The sequence below is a fragment of the Dendropsophus ebraccatus genome, chromosome 9 (assembly GCF_027789765.1).
Source record: "Dendropsophus ebraccatus isolate aDenEbr1 chromosome 9, aDenEbr1.pat, whole genome shotgun sequence".
Taxonomy (NCBI): Eukaryota; Metazoa; Chordata; class Amphibia; order Anura; family Hylidae; genus Dendropsophus; species Dendropsophus ebraccatus.
Window position 1 is genome coordinate 82,088,746 of NC_091462.1, and position 20,815 is coordinate 82,109,560.

At 42.2% G+C, this 20,815-nt stretch overlaps 1 long non-coding RNA gene across 3 annotated transcripts in view; it reads right to left on the reverse strand.

Annotated features, from left to right (window-relative positions):
• Positions 1–20,815, reverse strand: part of LOC138801169 (uncharacterized) — a 92,845-nt gene that overhangs the window by 67,182 nt on the left and 4,848 nt on the right. For 2 of the 3 annotated variants that reach the window (XR_011364573.1, XR_011364571.1), the window contains exons 2-3: positions 7,620–7,729; positions 329–872 (exon numbers count right to left, since the gene is read on the reverse strand). This is a non-coding gene — a long non-coding RNA (uncharacterized lncRNA). Of the gene's footprint in view, positions 1–328; positions 873–7,619; positions 7,730–20,815 lie in introns of those variants that run through there. The other variant, XR_011364572.1, reaches the window with a different exon arrangement.

Below are 20,815 nucleotides of genomic sequence, written 5' to 3' on the forward strand. Positions count from 1 at the left end.
TTGCAAACATCTTAAAAAGGTCAGAAAAACAATATAAACCAGAGCTAACAATCTAGCAGCTTATGGTATAACTTTATAGAGGGTGTCCAGATATAGCAGTCAAAATTTTAAAGTCTCAGGGTGGCTTAAAAATAAAAAAAAATAAGGAAATACCTACCCGATCCCCCACCACTGCTGTGCCCCAGTCTGCTCTGTTTATTGCTTCCTGGTGATTTCACCACATGCAGGAAATGCCTGCTCAGCCAATCAGTGACTTAGTGGCTAGCCAATTTGGCCAGAGATTGGCAGAGCTTTTTTTTTTAATCAGATAACTTTTTATTAACCATCTCATTGCACAGGTAAAAATACATACAACAAAATAGGGTATTAAGAAAAGTTGTAAGGTACATTTCCAGTATAAACAATGTATACAAAGGCATTGAATAAAACCCCATCAAGGAATGATTGTATTTGCAATCATTCATCCACTCCTTTTTCTGTGTTTTCCTCCATATATGCTTGCACCACTTTTTCGCACATTGTGGTCAGAAAGGTTGGTGAAAATCGTATAGCAATAGGAATGTGCGGAAAAAGATCTCTAAACTTAATAAACAAAGAAATACTAAAACTCTACTTAACTAGAAGCTCAACAGGAGCCGAACTATCCACACTGTACGCTAGAGATCACATAGAATCGCTATAATTAGTAAGCTGTTGTCTTCAAGAGCATAAGCTGGTATTTTCAGTGTGTAGACGTCACCAGGAAGCAGCGAGGACTCGTCATTGGAAACAGCAGAGGCAGGTGAGTATTGCTTTCTTATTTTAAAGAAACCCTGACATCTTTTTCTTTTATCTTCAACTTGCTATATGTAAGTTTTCAAACAGCAATGTGTCTGTAAGAGGCATACGTAAGAGTGAAAGTAAGAATGCTTTAAAAAAAACGCAGGGACCTTTTTTTCAGTCATACCAAATTAAAATAGTATTTTTAGGCTATAGCTTTTGCTATAAAAAAAAAAAAAGTAAAAAAAAATACTGCCAAAAAGTCTGCAAAAACTTGTGAGAAATGGGACCTAAACTGGTGTGAACATAACCTTAAAGGAGAAGTCCGGCAAAATGTTTTATTGAAGTATTGTATTGCCCCCCAAAAGTTATACAAGTCACCAATATACACTTATTATGGGAAATGCACATAAAGTGCTTTTTTCCCTGCACTTACTACTGCATCAAGGCTTCACTTCCTGGATAACATGGTAATGTCCCGACCCGACTCCCAGAGCTGTGTGGGCTGTGGCTGCTGGAGAGGATGTTGGCAGAGGGACACAGGGCACTGGAGGGACACTGAGCATCCCTCTGCCATCATCCTCTCCAGCAGCCAAAGCCCGCACAGCTCTGGGAGTCGGGTCGTGACATCGCCATGTTATCCAGGAAGTGAAGCCTTGATGCAGGGAAAAAAGCACTTTATAAGCATTTCCTGTAATAAGTGTATATTAGTGATTTGTATAACTTTTGGGGGGCAATACAATACTTCAATTAAAAATTTTGCCGGACTTCTCCTTTAATTTCTACATCACTTATATTCTGGCTCTTAAGCATCTACAATATATTTAGTATGTTGATTCTACCTGTCTCTGTTAAAGGCAATGTGTCATCTGGGTCTTCTTTAACTGAATAGAGACAGATACTAAAACATGTTCTTTTTTTCTAATCTGTTTGTTTTCTGACTTTAATTTTTTTTCCTTAATTTCATCTTTTGTATATTGTTATGGGGGTTGCCATGTTGCCTGAGCTTCTTTTAACAGCCCTTAGTGACATGCCTTAACCCCTTGGCGACACAGTGTGTACATTTATGCCCCCGCAGCCTGGGCCTTGGCGCAAACGTGTAAATGTACGCCCTGTCGGGGGGCTGTCCTATGAAGCAAGCTTAGGAGCTGTGCTCACTTCACAGCGGGTGAGGACTGGCTCCTGAGAGCCCTCACCCTTAATGGCGGGCTGGCGCAATCGTCCGCCACTAACTCCTTGAACACCGCGATCAAGGCATTTAAGTATAAGTGACAGGAGCAGCTCCTGTCACTTAGCAATCAGGACACGCTGCGGGAGGTCCTGATTACATGGCCTGACTGACAGGGGGGGCCTCTTACCTTCCTCCGTGCAGTCAGGTTTTCAGTCTTCTCATAGAGTCTGCCACAGACAGGCTCTATCAGAAGATCGCACATAACACTGATCCCTGCTATGTTATTTTATAAATAAAACACATATGAAAATAATAAAATACACATTTTATATACTGTAACGTGCTTAATTGTCTGGTCTATTAAAATAAAATAATAATATTCCCGCACAGTGAATGGTCTTAATAAAAAAGGGGTAAAAAAATCCAAGGCACCACTGTTTATAACTATATATATATATATATATATATATATATATATATATATACACTACTAGAAAATGTACCCGGCGCTGACCGGGTATAACGTGTCAGTGTGTTAATTAGATTTGTTCCAAGGTCGCCCAGGAGGCAAATCTATGCCCTTGTTTTTTTTTTTTTGTTTAAGGGGAAATCGCCAGGAGCCCTATATACCCCTTTATACGCTATATACCCCGACAGTTCTGCACTGTTTATATAAATTGTAGCTTATGCACATTAGAAATAAACTAAAAACTTTAAACATCCTAAATATTTAATAGCCAAACTGAGATGTCATGTGATCAGATTGTATACAAAGCCTGGTTATATACAACATTGACAGTGTAATATACAGCCTGGTTATATGCAACATGGCAGTGTTATGCTGAGTCTGGTTATATACAACATTGGCCTGGTTATATACAACATTAACAGTGTTATACTGAGCCTGGTTATATACAACATTGGCAGTGTTATATACAGCCTGGTTATGTACAACATTAGCAGTGTTATATACAGCCTGGTTATGTATAACATTGGTAGTGTTATACTGAGCCAGGTTATATACAACATTGACAGTGTTAGTGGGGGTCCTGTATACCTGTAGTATATAGTTGGTGGAGGTCCTGTATACCTGTAGTGTATAGTTCTGGGGTCCTGTATACCTGTAGTGTAAAGTTTGCGCCCCCCTTCCCCGCTGACTGCAGACCATAGGTGTGTGTGTGCAGAAACCCTGCAGCTTATAATAATAAGTGCATACACTATCCCGCATCATAATCTTTCCCTCTTAGGCACTACCTTTCATCCTTGGTGAGGACAACACAGATGAGGTTTTAAAGTTTCTAGTACTGTATACTTTCCCCCCCCTGCAGGTAGCCCCCGTACTGTATACACTCCCCCCCCTCTTGCAGGTACTCCTATACTGTATACACTCCCTCCCTGCAGGTAGCCCCCATATTGTATACACTCCTGCCCACAGGTAGCCCCCATAATGTATACACCCCCCACCCCTGCAGGTAGCTCCCATACTCTATACACTCGCTCGCCCTTGCAGGTAGTCCCTATACTGTATACACTCCACCCCTGCAGGTATCCCCCATTCTGTATACACCCCCCATCCCTGCAGGTAGCCCCCATACTCCATACACTCCCCCCACTTGCAGGTAGCCCCCATACTCTATACACCCCCCTTGCAGGTAGTCCCTATACTGCCGCTGCACGTTTGTCAGCAGGCCTGCCCCATTTACCCCAGCGTATACATCACATGGTCCCCGCCCCAACTTGCTTCGGGGATTCCCGGCACGTCCCGCTCGGCCAGTCAGTGCGTTGCCCCGCCACAGTGCACTGATTGGCTGAGCGGGACGTGAAGATGCCGGGAGCCCCGAAGCAAGCCGGAGCGGGGAGCAGGTGATGTATACACTTTGGCGGTGGGGGGTTAACGGGGCGGGCTGCTGACAAACTTGCAGCGGGATGTCCATCCTGCTGCAAGTTTGTCTGCCCATAGGGTGTACAGGGCTATGCCCAGTGTGTTTGTACCCTTAGGGTGCGTTCACACGTACAGGATCTGCAGCAGATTTGAAGCTGCAGATTCAATGCAAAGTAACTCTGGGCCATCAAATTTGCTGCGGATCTGCTGCAGATCCTGTACGTGTGAACGGACCCTTACTGTATTTATTTCTGTGGATCTGTTGTGAGGCAGCCGCCCTAGCAACCAATCAGATTCCAGCTCCCTGTGAAAATGAAAGTAGTAACCCTATTGGTTGCTATGGTTTCCAACTGCCGATTCTGGTGGGCAGAGCTGCAGCTGATTATATCACCTGTGTGTGCAGTGTGGAGATTTTCCCATTCATCTCTATGGGGCGCTCTTCCCCCTCCCCCTCCCCTCCTGTACATCTGGCAAGGACGGGACCTTCGCTCTAACCTTCCCGGGCACCCAATGTATCTGTGGGCCAAATTTAGGGTCAAACGGTTCAGGCATTTGGAAGTCTATATGGGACAGACAGACAGACAGACAGACTTTAATTTTTATGATATAGATGGGGGAGATTTATCAAACTGGTGTAAAGTGAAACTGACTTAGTGGCCCCTAGCAACCAATCAGATTTCACCTTTCATTTTCCAAAGAGTCTGTGAGGAATAAAAAGTGGAATCTGATTGGTTGCTAGGGGCAACTGAGCCAGTTTCACTTTACACCATGTTTGATAAATCTCCCAATATGGCTAGATATTTACCAGCCAGACCATTGCAGATGGTTATTTAACTTGTGCACTACAAGTTTAACTACTTCCATGTTTTCTACATCTTTTTATAATTACTATTGTTTTAAGTATTATTTTTTCTTTTTATAAATTCTTCAGTGACAATGCATATAAAAAATATTTTAGAATATCTTAGTTTTCACTGGGGTCTTTCCTAAAGCACTGCTTGAAAAATACCCCATTGAGGGGTTAAAACACTGCAGTTTTTGCCTTGGATGTAATAAACACCTTTGCTTTAATACTACATTTTTGGAGTCCTGCTGGGATTATCTCATTGTTGGCTGTTTTTCCTTTTTGGTCACATAAAGGCACTGCTTTTTTTCTTAGTTTTCACACTGGCTACTACATCATTAGTTATATTACTCATTTAATAAGACTGGATGGGGCTAGTGTACGCAGCTGTGAGCAGCTCTGCACATGCTCCATTTAAACTTCATTTTTACTGTACTTGAGCTAGGGGTTTAAGACCCTCATTTTAGTCATTGGTGGAGGTTCCTCACTGATACGATATGTATTACTCGTCCTGTAGAAAGTAGAAATAAATGTCTATTGTGAGCATATTGACAACTTTATGGTACAGCTGGGATCCTAAATAAAGGTGGCCATACACCTTCAATAACTGATGTCCATCAGTTATCTCTCCCATCCTCTCCCTGTCCCTCCCATGTACAGAAACGTTCAGCGTAACCATGCGCTCCAGTGTTCTCTATGGGGAGAGGGAAGCCCGACCACTCTAGCTGCGGCTTATCTCTCTGAGAACAAAAGGGTGGGGCAGAATTTTTCCATCATGCCCAACCCTTTTTTTCTGGCGGGTACAACCAACAAAAGTATAAAGTGTATGAGGACCTTTAGGCAAGATTCCCAAATTATGTTACCCTGTCACTGTCTCTGGAGAAGAGGGGTGCACTTCATCACTTTCCCTTGTAATACTTTCCCTTTAACAGTAGGAGTGCATATTTCAGGTAACAGGAATATATCAAATTCTTAAAGACATTTCCCTGATTACTTGAATTCCTCACACTAGTAGAGGAAGCAATATGGGTAATACAAGTTTGACAGGTAACTGTTGTAAATGCCTCGGGACAAATAGTAAGATAAAAATGACAGTATTTCTTTTAAAGTTTCTTTCTTTGACAATTTTGAAATATATCTCTAAAAGTTAATCGGCAGAAAAAGTTATCGTTTCGCTGGGAAATTGAAAAGTTCATGTAAATTTTACAAAGTAGTCCCTAGACTGCTGATAAAATGCACATCCATTCCATCTAAGCCTATTTCTTTGCAAATTCATCCTATTGTTTTAATCTCATCTATAATTTGAGTGCAAGATTTTTCTCATATTGAATAAATATGAACTGATAAGTTGATAAAGTTGCGCAAGAGCCAAGTATTAGTCATAAACACAGAGAAAAAAAATCTTCCACAGGGATTTGAATGCATTGAAAACAACAGTTCACATAAGAAAATTCAGTTTATTTGCCAAGGTAACATAGCTTTTACAGTTTGACCTAGGAAACTATGTGCTATTATGTGCTTAATAGTCTGCATATTGTATGCATCAGTTTCCTTCCTATAATGTCATTTGTAAAGTAGTAAAGTTCATATTGGACCAAGCTGAAAAATTCTGCTATTGAGTTTTGGTATTAATGTAAGAACAGATCAACTTTCAAAATAGTTGCCCTCTTAATAATTAACATCCTATGGAAAATGTAAGTGTCACTCTTGAACCCAATTTGCATACCACTGTTTACTCATACTGTCATTAGATGGGGTTTGTCTCTCAGCAAACCTACTATCTGAAAGAGCCATGTTGTTCTGGCCAGCGCAAATTTCAGACATGTGTGAGCCTGGTCTACAGTCTGGCAACAGGAAATATTGTTGCACTGTTCCAGGACCCCTCCCCTGTGCAGCGTGTGCCAGAATAAGTTATTGTCAGACATCCATGTTCAGTACAAATCTGAAGCTAGGTCTTCTTTTCTCAACACGTTTGTGGCAGACAGTTTGGCATAACTAAGTAACTCTATGAGTAAATTATACATTTAACCCTATAGGTCATATTAGACTAAGTGATTTTTGTTTTCGACGATTAACGATTGCAACCGACCTGAAATCGTTCACCATAATACACGGAATGATATATAGTATATAAACAATTGTAATAACACACAAATGATTTGTACGAACACCAAAAGATTTGCGAACGGTTAACAATGATTTTATGGTCAGCTCAAAAATTGCCCTATGGGGTGTGTAATAAAGAGGACCTGTCAGGTCAGTGCTCGCTTCCTCCTCGTTCCTTGCTTGCTGCCTGTGCTACTACATGCACAGACAACGGGAGGGGGGGTGCAGGGGGTGGCCCATTGAAGTCAGCAGTGGTCTGCTGCCGCCACTCCTACTGCACAAAGCGATGAACAGCAAACGGTCGCCGTCATGATTTTTTAACCTGTTGAAAGACCACAATCAGCTGACATTGTGCATGTCGTCTGATCATGGTCTTCTATGCTGCGTTTACATGGAGCAATAATTAGCCCAATCGAACGATTTTGAAGTAACTGTGTTTTTTATAACAATCAGTGTTTAGATGGAATGATATATCGTTTGGAAAATTCATTATTGCGATCGTTTTAAGATCGCTTAAGCCTATCTCACACATAGGGTGAATCGGTGAAAGACTGTTTACACGAAGCAATCTGTAAATTTTTAGCGAACGTCCAATGACGATTTGAGAACATGTTGAAAGATGAAAATGAACAATTTCTCGCTCTTCGCTTGATCGTTTGCTGTGCTTACATGAGCCGATTATCACTCAAATGCGATCAATGTCGCAAAAATTCAAAAGATCATCATTCCGTGTAAGCGCACCATTACCAGGCGCTATTACACCAAAAGATTTTCGGCCTCAACGGCTGATAATTATTTGGTGTAATAGGGCCCTAAGCCTCTTGGTGCATTAACACAACAAAAGTCAGCACACTTACCTCACTGTCTTTGCTTGCCACTCCTGTGATGTCCTTTCTTTATTTGATGACGTCCTGCTCCCCTGATCTAGGGAAACATAGGGTTAAACGTTGTGGTTTCCTGGAAACCTCTAAAAATAAATAAATAAAAATGTATGAATAAATGAATAAATAAATATATATATATATATATATATATATATATACACACACACACATCATGTTAACAAAGTTTTGCAAAAACATTGCAGCCTATTTAACCTCTATTAATCTATTACATCTTGGGTGTAGAAATTATTATACATTGTACAAAGTAGCAGCAATTTGTTCCACTATTCTTAGCGATTAGCAAATTGTTCTAGAAAATTTATGTTGTAAATCGACTGTCAATTCACCAGCCATTAATATACATTAGGCAAATTGATTTAACATGCTAGTTCTTTGCTTTCATAGAGTCGATATTAATAATGTATATTCTATGAGCTACCATATTGATGGACTGAGCAAAAAAAAAAAAATCAGCTAATTTGCTAATCTGTTGTATTTAACAGAACTTACTGTTGCACTATAATAAAGTTACCTAAATATGTTGTTCGGTTAATTGTATACTAATGAATACGTACATAACCTACTCTATAGATTTAATATGTACATTCTTTCTTTCAATAAAAAATTATACCTGCAGGTATCATTCCAACCTCCACCACTGCATAGAGCCAGTTTATGTGTTGAATAATCACCTTTGCTCCCTTACAGCAGTGCTTTACTTGGAAGCAGTAAAATTATACATGGTAAGAATCAAGTTGCAGGCTCATAGTAGTCTATATATTTTTAAAAGTATATTCTATATAAAACCAGGAAAGGTTTGGAAGGATTAAGAGATACAAAGATGAATGGTTAACAGCTGTTCTGAGTTGTTCTGAGAGTTTTAATACAGTTATATGGAAATTTAGCATGCTTCCATGGAAAGTGCACATATTTTTGTAAAAATGAGCAACTCAGTGTACTCAAACATGTTAAATATTCAGAATACTTTGTCTTGTTTGAAAGGATTAGTTGCTTGTAGTTATGAATGGTGCATTATCAATTAAAACATACCTATTGTTATAAAAAAAGAAACAATTAAAACCTATGTCCTCTATGGAGAGGGATAAGCTGCAGCCAGACATAGAGCAGACTCACAGGTGACGTGAGTAGTGAGTAATGAGCAGTGTTGCCCCCATATATAGGATCCCCCATACAGTAAAAATAAAGCCCATTCTATAGTTATAATTTCCCATGCTGTGCCCCCCAATATAGTAATAATGCCCTGTGCTGTGCACCCCTACACAGTAATATTGTCCCTTGCTGTGCCCCCATAGTAATAATGTTGTGTACAGCACCCTGATCCACACACAGTAATAATGCCCCTGGTATGCACCCCCTCATCCATAGTAATAATCCCCCCTGCAATGCACCCCACCACCACCCATAGTAATAATGCCCCTCATTGTGTACAGCCCCCTGTCCAGTAATAAGGCCCCCTGCTGTATACATCCCCCTGCCCACATCCCCCTGCCTGGCGGAGAGAGATCTTGTCCTGGCTGCTCAAAGGCTGCAGGCCTGAAGTGCCCATGGCCAGTGGCGTAACTACCAGGCCCGTCATCAATCACTCTTGTGACTGCAAGCATTGTTTTGCTTGCGGTCACAAGAGTCCGGATCAGTCTGCCCCCGGATGATGCGCGGCTGCTGGGGGTGTCCCGTCCTATCCCCGGCAGCGCGCGCATCAGAGAACTCGCTGTGTACCTGGGGCCCTGACTTCCGGACTGTGCCGGAAGTCTCAGACCCAGCGCACGTGGAGTTCTCTGATGCGCGCGCTGCCAGGGATAGGACGGGACACCCCCGACAGCCGCGCATCAGCCGGGGCCAGACGGATGCTGCAAGATGAGAGAGGCTCGACGGGGGAGCGCGCTGTGAGGTGAGTTGTGTGGGTTTTTTTTTTTTTTTTTAATCTGCCTGCACGGGGGAGAGGGGGCAATCTATAAGGAGAGGGTGGGAAGAGGGGGCCATCTATAAGGAGGGGGGAAAGAGGGGGCCATCTATAAGGAGGGGGGAAAGAGGGGGTCATCTATAAGGAGGGGGTCATCTATAAGGAGGGAGGGGAAAGATAGGCCATCTATAAGGGGGGGAGAGTGGGCCATCTATAAGGGGGGAGGGGGCTATCTATAAGGAGGGGGGAAGAAGGGGCCATCTATAAGGAGGGGAAAGAGGGGGTCATCTATAAGGGGGGAGAGGGGGGCATCTATAAGGAGGGAGGGGAAAGATGGGCCATCTATAAGGGGGGAGAGGGCTATCTATGAGGGGGAAGAGGGGGCCATCTATAAGGAGGGAGGGGAAAGAGGGGGCCATCTATAAGGAGGGAGGGGAAAGAGGGGGCCATCTATAAGGAGGGAGCCATCTATAAGGGGGGGAGGGGGCTATCTATAAGGAGGGGGGAAAGGGGGCCATCTATAAGGGGGAGAAAGGGCCATCTATAAGGGGGGCATCTACAAGGGGCAGGGAGAGGGGGCCATCTACAAGGGGGGGAGAGGGGGCCAACTATAAGGGGGGGAAAGAGGGGGGCATATATAAGGGGGAAAGAGGGGGGCAAATAGCGGGAGAGGGGGCCATCTATAAGGGAGGCAACAGGGGGAGAGGGGGCCATCTATAAGGGGGACAACACAGGGGGCCATCTATGAGGAGGCTACATAGAGGCGGTGGCATATATTATTAGGGGGTCACATAGAGTCAGCCTACCACTAAATGAGGGTGTAAAAGGGCCAATACAGATATGCAGTTTGTAGAGATGAGAATAGTGCCAGAGTGAGGAGCCTAATATGTTTCTCTGGTAGATTCCAATGATTCGTGGCTCGGAGAAGTTCTTATAACAGCCCAGGGCAGATGGAGAAGATGAAAAGGGAACAACTTTGATCAGAGAAGACGTCCCCTGTGAGTCACCTGATGTAACTGCACTGTAATGCAGTGCTTCTCAATTCCAGTCCTCAGGTCTCACCAACAGGTCATGTTTTGAGGATTTCCCATACAAAGAACAGCTGTGATAATACCTGATGCACTGAGTATAATTATATTACCTGTGCAATACTAAGGAAATCCTCAAAACATGACCTGTGAGGCCTGAGGACTGGAATTGAGAAGCACTGCTGTAATGTATGTGGTGTACAGAACCTGCATACAGCTGGGTTAGCCTGTATATGACTGTATGAGGTGATAGTGATTTGTGTACAGTGGATCTTATTCAGTAGCAGCGGTGGTGTTAGTATGTAGTGCTATTAGTCAGTAGCAGCAGTGGTGTTAGTCAGTATGTGGTGGTGTTAATCAGTATGCGTTGGTGTTAGTATGCAGTGGTGTTATTTGTTACTTGTTATCTGGTTCTGTGTTTTATTGGTCTTAGTATACTGGATTTGGTCAGTAACAATATGATGGTGATAGTAGTGGTTGTGGTGTGGTGGTAATATTTCCTTCCTATATACTGGTATTATTGGTAATATTGGTCTCAGTATACAGGATTTGGTCAGTAACAGTATGGCAGTAATATGTATGGTGATAATATTTCCTCTTCCTATATGCTGGTGTTATTGGTAATATCTGTGTTGATGTGTGTATATAATAATATATATATAATTATATATATATATATATATATATATATATATATATATATATATATAGCATCACTTGGTCGTGAAAGAAAGGGGGAGGCCCAAGTTGACCTCTCGTACCAGGGCCCAGGAGACATTAGCTACGCCCCTGCCCATGGCCTATGACAATAGAGCATCAGGACACTGGCAGACCCTGCTACTCTATTCTACTCACCTGCTCACCCTGCAATGAATGCACTAAATGGAACAGCAGCAGGGCATCCCTAGAAGCTAAGCGGTCACAGCCTCTAGGGATTCTGAAAGGGGGACGCGGGCCTGGCTGAAACAGTTAGCGGGCTAGATGTGGCCCGGGTTTGTTCTAGGGTAACATTTAGAGATAAAGCGCTTCATTAGCTCGGCAGTCATCTTATCAGCCGGCTGACTTTATACTCTGTGCCGCTCCGGGTGCCTGGAAAAGCTGGATACAGTCCTGGGAAACTGGAAAAAGTTTTTCAGGTCTGTATCCAGCCTTTCCAGGAACCCGAAGCAGAGTGGCATACAGTTCAATGGCAGCCGGCTGCCGAGCTAATGAAGCACTTCGATATTACTGTAAATTCGCTCATCTCGTCACATTCACACATACTTAAAATGCCGTCGATTTTATGGTGCAGATTTAGGTTACAAACCCACTTGCCGGATCTGCAGCGAGTCTCCTTGCTGCGTTTTTGCAGGGAGACTCGCTGCAGATCCCGGCCCTATACTTTCAATAGCAGAGAAACTCGCAGCAGGGATGTACATCCCTGCTGCGATTTTGTCTGCAGCCCGCCCCATTAACCCCCCAGCCGCCGGACATTATACATTACCCGGTCCCTGTTCCTGCTTGCTTTGGGGCTCCCGGTGTCTTCACGGCCCGCCCGGCCAATCAGTGCGCTGCGGCGGGGCAGCGCACTGATTGGCCGGGCGGAACGTGCCGGGAGCCGCTGAAGCAAGCAGGAGCCGGGATCAAGTAATGTATATCCTATATTTTTTTCTTTGTACGTTCCACTTCTGATTTGGTCAGAAGATTAAACCTGCTAAAAAAAACACATGGTAAAAACACAAGGAAAACTAAACCAGGACAAAGCTACGGGCATAGTACTGCTCCCAGCGTTAGTTCATGCTTACTGGTCAGGGGTCCCCCTCACCACTGTGCTTCTGCTCCTGTCACTCCCACTCCTGGCTCTACCCATAGGGTGTGTGCACGTTCAACTTGTGATTCTTAAAGGGCCAGTGCATGCACCTGCTCTATCAAAAAGCCCGACTTAGGGCCGTATTAGATGGCCGAAAACCTTGGGTAAGCACCAATCTGCTAGATAGGCTCACTTAAACAGCTTATTATAGAGATTATTATGAGGCAAGGGCTGCACAGACAGGGGTTATCCAACGTTAGAAAAACATGGCCACTTTCTTCCAGAGACAACACCACTCTTGTCTACAGTTCAGGTGTGTTTTGCAATCAAGCTCCATTAACTTTAGTGAAACTGAGCTGCAAAACCTATACTGGTGTCTCTGGAAGAAAGTGGCCATGTTTTTCTAATGCTGGATAAACCCTGTCTGTGCAGCCCTTGCTTTGTATAGTAAATAATTAACTTTTATACTTACCTGTTTACATTCCCCAATGTCCTCCTGCCTGGTCTCCGCTGACGGCAGCCACTGCTTATACACTAGTTGGCTAAGCACCCTGTCACTTCAGAGAAAGGTGAAGAAGCTTTATTGGTCAGCAAAGAACAGTCAGGAGGACACTGGGGGAGCCTGGACAGGTAAGTATACATCTTTATTATATATTATACATATATACTTTAATCTGCTGCAGACTGCGCACCTCCTTTTACATGTAATGGCGGGCAGTTTTAGAACATGCTGAAAGACATGCTGAAAGGCTGAAAGCCTCATCGGGCAGATAATCATCTTGTGTAATAGGACCCTGAGGGTGTGTTCACACCTACAGGATCTGCAGCAGATCTACAGCAGATTTGATGCTGTGTTCAGTTATTTAAATAAAATCTGCTGCAGAAAATCAGCTGCAGATCCTGTAGGTGTGAACGCACCATTAAAGTGAATGTACCACCTTAATGACAATAAGTTTTACATACCACCTTATCAGTGCTGCTGCACTGAATCAGCTGTCTACTTTTTGCCTGCGCAGTATGACTCATACCCCATTCTGATGATGGCACTTGAGAACAGGCCACAGATCCAGGCCGGGCAGGAAACGGAGGCAGAGCTTAGTAAGAAAAGAAAGCACGCATCACCCGGGAGATAACCTTGCACAGACAGACCTCATTTGCATTTCTGAATACTGGTAAAGATTACGGTAATCAGCCAACTGATTCAAAAAGGACTACATTAGCTAATTCAGCGCAGCAGCATCGAAAAAGTGGTATGTGAAACGTATTATTGTCATTAAGGAAGGAAATCTTTTTTAAAGTATTGTGTTGCCCCCCCAAAAGTTATACAAATCCCCAATATACACTTATTACAAAAAATGCTTATAAAGTGCTTTTTTCCCTGCACTTACTTCTGCATCAAGGCTTCACTTCCTGGATAAAATGGTGATGTCACGACCCGACTCCCAGAGCTGTGCGGGCTGTGGCTGCTGGAGAGGATGATGACACGGGGGACACTGAGGGACACAGGGCACTGGAGGGACACTGAGCATCCCTCTGCCATCATCCTCTCCAGCAGCCACAGCCCACACAGCTCTAGGAGTGGGGATTTGTATAACTTTTGAGGGACAACATAATACTTCAATTAAAATTTTTACTAGACTTCTTTAACCCTTTGAGGACCAGGCCCAAAATGACCCAGTGGACAGCGCAAATTTTGATCTTTGTGTTTTCGTTTTCCATCCTCCCCTTCTAAGAGCTCCAGCACTTTCAGTTTTCTATCTACAGGCCATGTAAGTGCTTGTTTGTTACAGGCATAGTTGTACTTTGTAATGGCGTCTTTCATTTTACCATAACATGTATGACGGAATCCCAAATATATTATTTATGAAGATATAAATTGGTGAAATCGTAAAAAAGAATGCAATATGGTAACGTTTGGGGGGTTCCTGTGTCTACGTAATACACTATATGGTAAAAGTGACGTGATACCATTATTCTATAGGTCAGTCCGAACACAACCACATGCAGGTTTACACAGATTCTCTAATGTTATATATATATTTTTAATGAAATCCTTTTTTTGGCAATTAATTATTAATAAAATGGCCCTATTGTGACGCTTATAGCGCTTTTATTTTTTCACCTATGGGGCTGTATGGGGTGTCATTTTTCCGCCATGATCTCTAGTTTTTATTAAAACCATATGTGTGAAGATTGGACGTTTTGATCACTTTTTATTCACTTTTTTCCCTCGTTTCGTCTTCGCCGTTCACCATTCACAATGACGCTTGTTATATTTTAATAGATCGGACAATTACGCACGCTACGGTATATTATATGTTTATTTATTTTTAAATGTTTTATTTATATAATGGGATGGGGGGGTGATTTCAACTTTTATTGGGGGAGGGGCTTTGGGGTAGTGTAATAGTGTTTTTAACTTTTTTTTTCTTACACATTTGAAGTTCCTTTGGGGGACTTTTACATACATTTGTTTGATTTTTACACTGATCACTGCTATGCCATAGGCATAGCATTGATCAGTGTTATCAGCGCTCTGCTCATTGAGACTGCCTGTGCAGGCTCAGTGAAGCAGATCACCGATCGGACCGCACGGAGGCAGGTGAGAGACATGGCATTTAAGGAGTTAATGACACACTGCAGCACGATCGCTGCAGCGTGTCATTAACGGTGACGTGCCGGCTGCTAATTGCAGCCGGCCCCCACCTGCTATGACGCACGCTCTGCTCCGGAGCGCGCTTCACAGCGGGAGAAACATCCAGGACATACTTCCAGGGTCGTCTGGTGACAGACTTCCATGACGCAACTGTACGTCCAGGGTCATCTAGGGGTTAAGGGTCCATTTACACAGAAAGATTATCTGACAGATTATCTGCCCAAGATTTGAAGCCTAAGGCAAAAATGGATTTGAAAAGAGGAGAAATTTCAGTCTTTCCTTTATGACCTTATCTTAGTTTATAGCCTGTTTCTGGCTTTGGCTTCAAATCTTTGGCAGATCTTTCTGTGTTAATGGGCCCTTATGGTGCGTTTACACAGACAGCTTTATCTGACAGATTTTTGAAGCCAAAGCCAGGAATGCATTAGAAAAGAGGAGAAATCTTAGTGTTTCCTTTATGACCTGTTCTTTGTTTATAGTCTGTTCCTGGTTTTGGCTTCAATAATCTGTCAGATAAATCCTTCTGTGTAAATGCACCATTAGGTAGTAAATTCACTTTAATCGACCTCACCTGACCAAATGTTTCATTGTTTTCCTTTGAAGATTCCAAAAGACACAACTTTTAATTGGCATCAGTGTTTTTTTTACTGTGTTTTGGTTTTATCCCCTGCATTTTTTGTGATGTCATGTCATGTTATTCTTTCATCTTGTGATTTCAGGATTTTAATAAAAGAATTGGAGAGGAAAGTAACAGAAAACACAACATGCATAACACATGGCATTTTCTGGTGTGTTTTTTTTTTTTTACCCATAAGTCTATAGAAAAAAAAAACACTGCACCCTGAGCAATTTCCCAGCTACCATCTGGCCACGGCAATTTTTATCCAAAATACAATACAGTACAGTAATGCAGCCAAGAAGTGTTGTAGGTTTAACACATGATAAGAAGTGCAACATTTGTAAGACATGCAAACAAATCCCAGTGTCATTCTAATAAGTTTGGCCAGGACATTGGGAAACCTGCCGCTCCATGTTCTTGTGCATGCAATGTTGTATTTTATAAATATTTCCTAATGAAACCATATTTGACTAAGTTGTGCTAGTCCTGTATATGTGCATCCACACATACTAAACCTACAGCTGTGGAATGTGCACGCTCTGCAGATCCAGGCTCTCCATCATTGGCGTTAGTTCTTAATCATTGCTTAGAGGAAATATTTTTAACTGCAAATTATATAGTCTTGGTGTTTTAATGAAAAACCATAAATTTCAAGTATAGGAAATAGTATGTAAAGCCTCTACTTTACCTCCATAGAAGATGTGGAGGTTAGCCAGAGTCTGCTATCAGTTTGTATGTATTTAGAGGAATAATTCTGCTGATGAACGTTCAGGAAATTTGGGAACATCAAAGGGGTTGTCCAGTGAAAATCTTTTTCTTTTAAATCAACAGATATTAGAAAGTTATATAGATTTGTAATTTACTTCTATTAAAAAAATCTCAAGTCTTCCCATACTTATGAGCTGCTGTATGTCCTGCAGGGAGTGGTGATTTATTTTCAGTCTGACACAGTGATATCTCTGGCCAAGACAGGAACTGTCCAGAGCAGGAGAGGTTTTCTATGGGGATTCATAGAAAAACGAGACAGAGTTCCTGTCTCGGCCAGAGATGTCAGTAGAGAGCACTGTAGACTGCAAATAAATTAAAACTTCCTGCAGGAGTGGGTGCCTTGACTGGACAGCCGGGCTCCAGTTAGGGACGCTCATACTTGGGCCTTTAAACATGATACTGTGCCTTATTGTTCCTTAATGGATGACATTGTGGTGAATTGCACTTTTGAATTTCAAAATAGCTTTATGATAATAGTTCTCTCTATAGCCTGACCAATGTTGTTGCCTTCCTACAATTATTGTTAAAGTTGGTTTGGGGGAGGGGGGTTGGTACTTTAAGATGGGTGGGGGGAGGATGGGGGGTTTGTTTTGTTTGTATGTTTAACTAAAAAAGGCACGCTTTTTGTGTGTGGAAAACTTGTCAATAAAAATAATCTGATTTAAAAAACTTCCTGCAGGACTTACAGCAGCTGATAAGAATGGGAAGATGATATTTTTTAATAGAAGTAAATTACAAATCTATATAACTTTCTGATATCAGTTGATTTGAAAGAAAAAGATTTTCGCTGGATAACCCCTTTAACCCCTTAAGGACAGAGCCTGAAATGGCCTTAATGACAGAGACAAATTTTTCTGAATATGACCTGTGTCACTTTAGTCATTAATAACTTCGGGATGCTTTTACCTATCCGGCTGATTCTGAGATTGTTTTCTCGTGACATATTGTACTTTACATTTCTGGTAAATTGGAGTCGATACTCATAACAAATCTTTATGAAAAAAACCCAATTAATGTGAAAAAATGAATTTTTCCAACTTTGAAACTTTTTTGCGTATACAGAAAGTGGTTATACCACATAAATTATATATTAAATAGCATTAGCAACATGTCTAATTTATGTTGGCAGCATTTATTAAACGATCTTTCATTTTTTTTAGACAATAGGGAGCTTAAAACATTAGCAGCAAATTTCCAAATTTTCAGTAAAATTTCAAAATCAAATATTTTTAGGGACCTGTTCAGGTTTAAAGTGTATTTGAGGGGCCTGTATGTTAGAAAGCCCCACAAAGCACCCCATTTCAGAAACTGCACCCCCCAAACTCTGCAAAAGCACATCCAGAAAGTGTTTTAACCCTTTAGGGGAGTCACAGAAATAAAAGCTAACCTTACAAACAAAAAGCATGCCAAATAGTATCGGTGGCACATCCAAAGTCAAATATCAACTAAATGAATGCATTATAGTATGACAAGAATAAATTTTATTGGTACAAAACAACAAATGGGACATACAAATTAAAAACACTTAAAAATGTACAACAAATCGAACATTGTGCCATGTATAATAAACAGGCACAAGGACAAGCTGATAATTACAAGTAAACAAGATCCCCACTGATGTTGGTAATGTATAGTGCAATAGACACAAGTACAAGAAGAAGATGCAGAGTAAATAGAAAGGGGCCAAAGCCCATCAAGAGTATATCACCAGACCAGAGGATCTGTATCAGCGTCCACATCAGCGTTCTGTGGACGCTGATACAGATCCTCTGGTCTGGTGATATACTCTTGATGGGCTTTGGCCCCTTTCTATTTACTCTGCATCTTCTTCTTGTACTTGTGTCTATTGCACTATACATTACCAACATCAGTGGGGATCTTGTTTACTTGTAATTATCAGCTTGTCCTTGTGCCTGTTTATTATACATGGCACAATGTTCGATTTGTTGTACATTTTTAAGTGTTTTTAATTTGTATGTCCCATTTGTTGTTTTGTACCAATAAAATTTATTCTTGTCATACTACAATGCATTCATTTAGTTGATATTTGACTTTGGATGTGCCACCGATACTATTTGGCATGCTTTTTGTTTGTAAGGTTTGAATCTAGGTAATTCATGCCTATTCGGTTTGAGCACCCTAACTAGTTTACAGTGTACCTATTTATTTATTACATCACATTGTGTGGGGTAGTGCCTTGTCCGTCATTGTAGTTACAGAAATAAAAGCTAAGTGTGTAAGGAATTTGAAAATTTTAATTTTCTGTGCAGAGATTTTATTGTAATCCAATATTTTTCATAATTATAAACCTATTACCAGAGAAATGCACCCCAATAATTATTGTCCCGTTTCAGCAGTTTATAGAAATACCCCATATGTGACCCTATTGCGCTATTTGACGCAACCACAAGCCTCAGATATAAGGGAGCGCCTAGTGAATTTTAACGCCTCCGTTATATTTGGTCATTTTTGACTGTACCACTTCAGGTTGGCAGAGGCTCTGGGGTGCCAAAACCTAAAAAACACCCCTAAAGGGACACCATTTAGAAAACTACACCCCTCAAGGAATGTAACAAGGGGTGCGGTGAGCATCTGGACCCCATAGGTGCTTCACAGATTTTCCGAACAATATGGCGTGAAAAAAAAATAATTATTTTTTACACTAAAACGTTGTTCTAGCCTTCAATTTTTCATTTTCTTAAAGGGATAAGAGGCAAAAAAAGACACAAAATGTGTAGCGCAGTTTCTCCCGAGTACGGAAATACCCCACATGTGGCGATAAAGTGCCAAGGGGGCGCAGGACGAGCCTCCAAAGGGAAGGAGCGCCAATTGGCTTTTAGAAGCTGGATTTCACTGGAATGGATTTCAAGGGCCACGTCGCATTTACAGAGCCCTCGTGCTGCCAAGACACTGGAAACCCCCCACAAGTGACCCCATTCTGGAAACTACACCCCTCAAGGAATCTAACAAGGGGGGCAGTGAGCATATGGACCCCACTGGTGACGGGCACAAATGTGGAACAATGTGACGTAAAATTAAAAAATTTCATTTTTTCACTTTCATGGCACAAATGTGCCCGTCATCAAGGGGTCCATATCCTCACTGCACCCCTTGTTAGATTCCTTGAGGGGTGCAGTTTCCAGAATGGGGTCACTTGTGGGGGGTTTCCAGTGTTTTGGCAGCACGAGGGCTCTGTAAATGCGACATGGCGTTCATCATCCATTCTAGCCAAATCCAACCTCCAAAATCCAAATGGCGCTCCTTCCCTTCGGAGGCTTGCCCTGCGCCCACATGGCGCTTTATGTCCACATGTGGGGTATTTACGGACTCGGGGGAAATTGCTCTACACATTTTGTTTTTTTCCCCTCTTTTAACCCCTTGTGAAAATGATAAATTCAAGGCTAAACCAACATTATAGTGTAAAAAATGTAATATTTCATTTTCACGCCACATTGTTCCACATTTGTGCCCGTCACCAGTGGGGTCCATATGCTCACTACACCCCTTGTTACATTCCCTGAGGGGTGCAGTTTCCATAATGGGGTCACTTGTGGGGGGTTTCAACTGTCTTGGCAACACAGGGGCCTTTTGAATGCAACATGGCCCCTCGAAATCCATTCCATCCAAATCCAGCCTTCAAAAACCAAATGGCGCTCCTTCCCTTTGGAGGCTCGTCCTGCACCCGAATGGCGCTTTATGTACACATGTGGGGTATTTCCGTACTCAGGGGAAATTGCGCTACACATTAAATGGTTTTTTTTATCTTTTAACCCCTTGTGAAAATGAAAAAAATCATGACAAGATTAATGATTTAGAGTAAAAATTTTACAAAAATTACACTAAATGTTGGTCTAGCCTTGATTTTTTTCCATTTCCACAAGGGGTTAAAAAAGAAAATGAACACAAAACGTGTAGGGTAGTTTCCCCTGAGTACGAAAATACCCCACATGTGGACATAATGTGCCATATGGGCACAGGGTAAGCCACCAAAGGGACAGAGCGCCATTTAGAGGCTGGAATGGAGGATAGAGGCCATGTCGCAATTACAAAGCTCCTGTGCTGCCAGGACAGTAGAAACCCCCGACAAGTGACCCCATTCTGGGAACTACACCCCATAAGGAATCTAACAAGGGGTGCAGTGAGGATATGGACCCCACTGGTGACGGGCACTTACGTAGAACATGTGCCGAGAAAATAAAAAATACAATTTTTTTCATTTTCACGTCCCAAATATGGCCGTCACCAGGGGGCCATATCCCCACTGCCCCCCTTGTTAGATTCCTTATGGGGTGTAGTATCCAGAATGGGGTCACTTGTGGGGGGTTTCTACTGTCCTGGCCGCACAGAGGCTTTGTAATTGCATCATGGCATCCTCTAATGGGAATGGC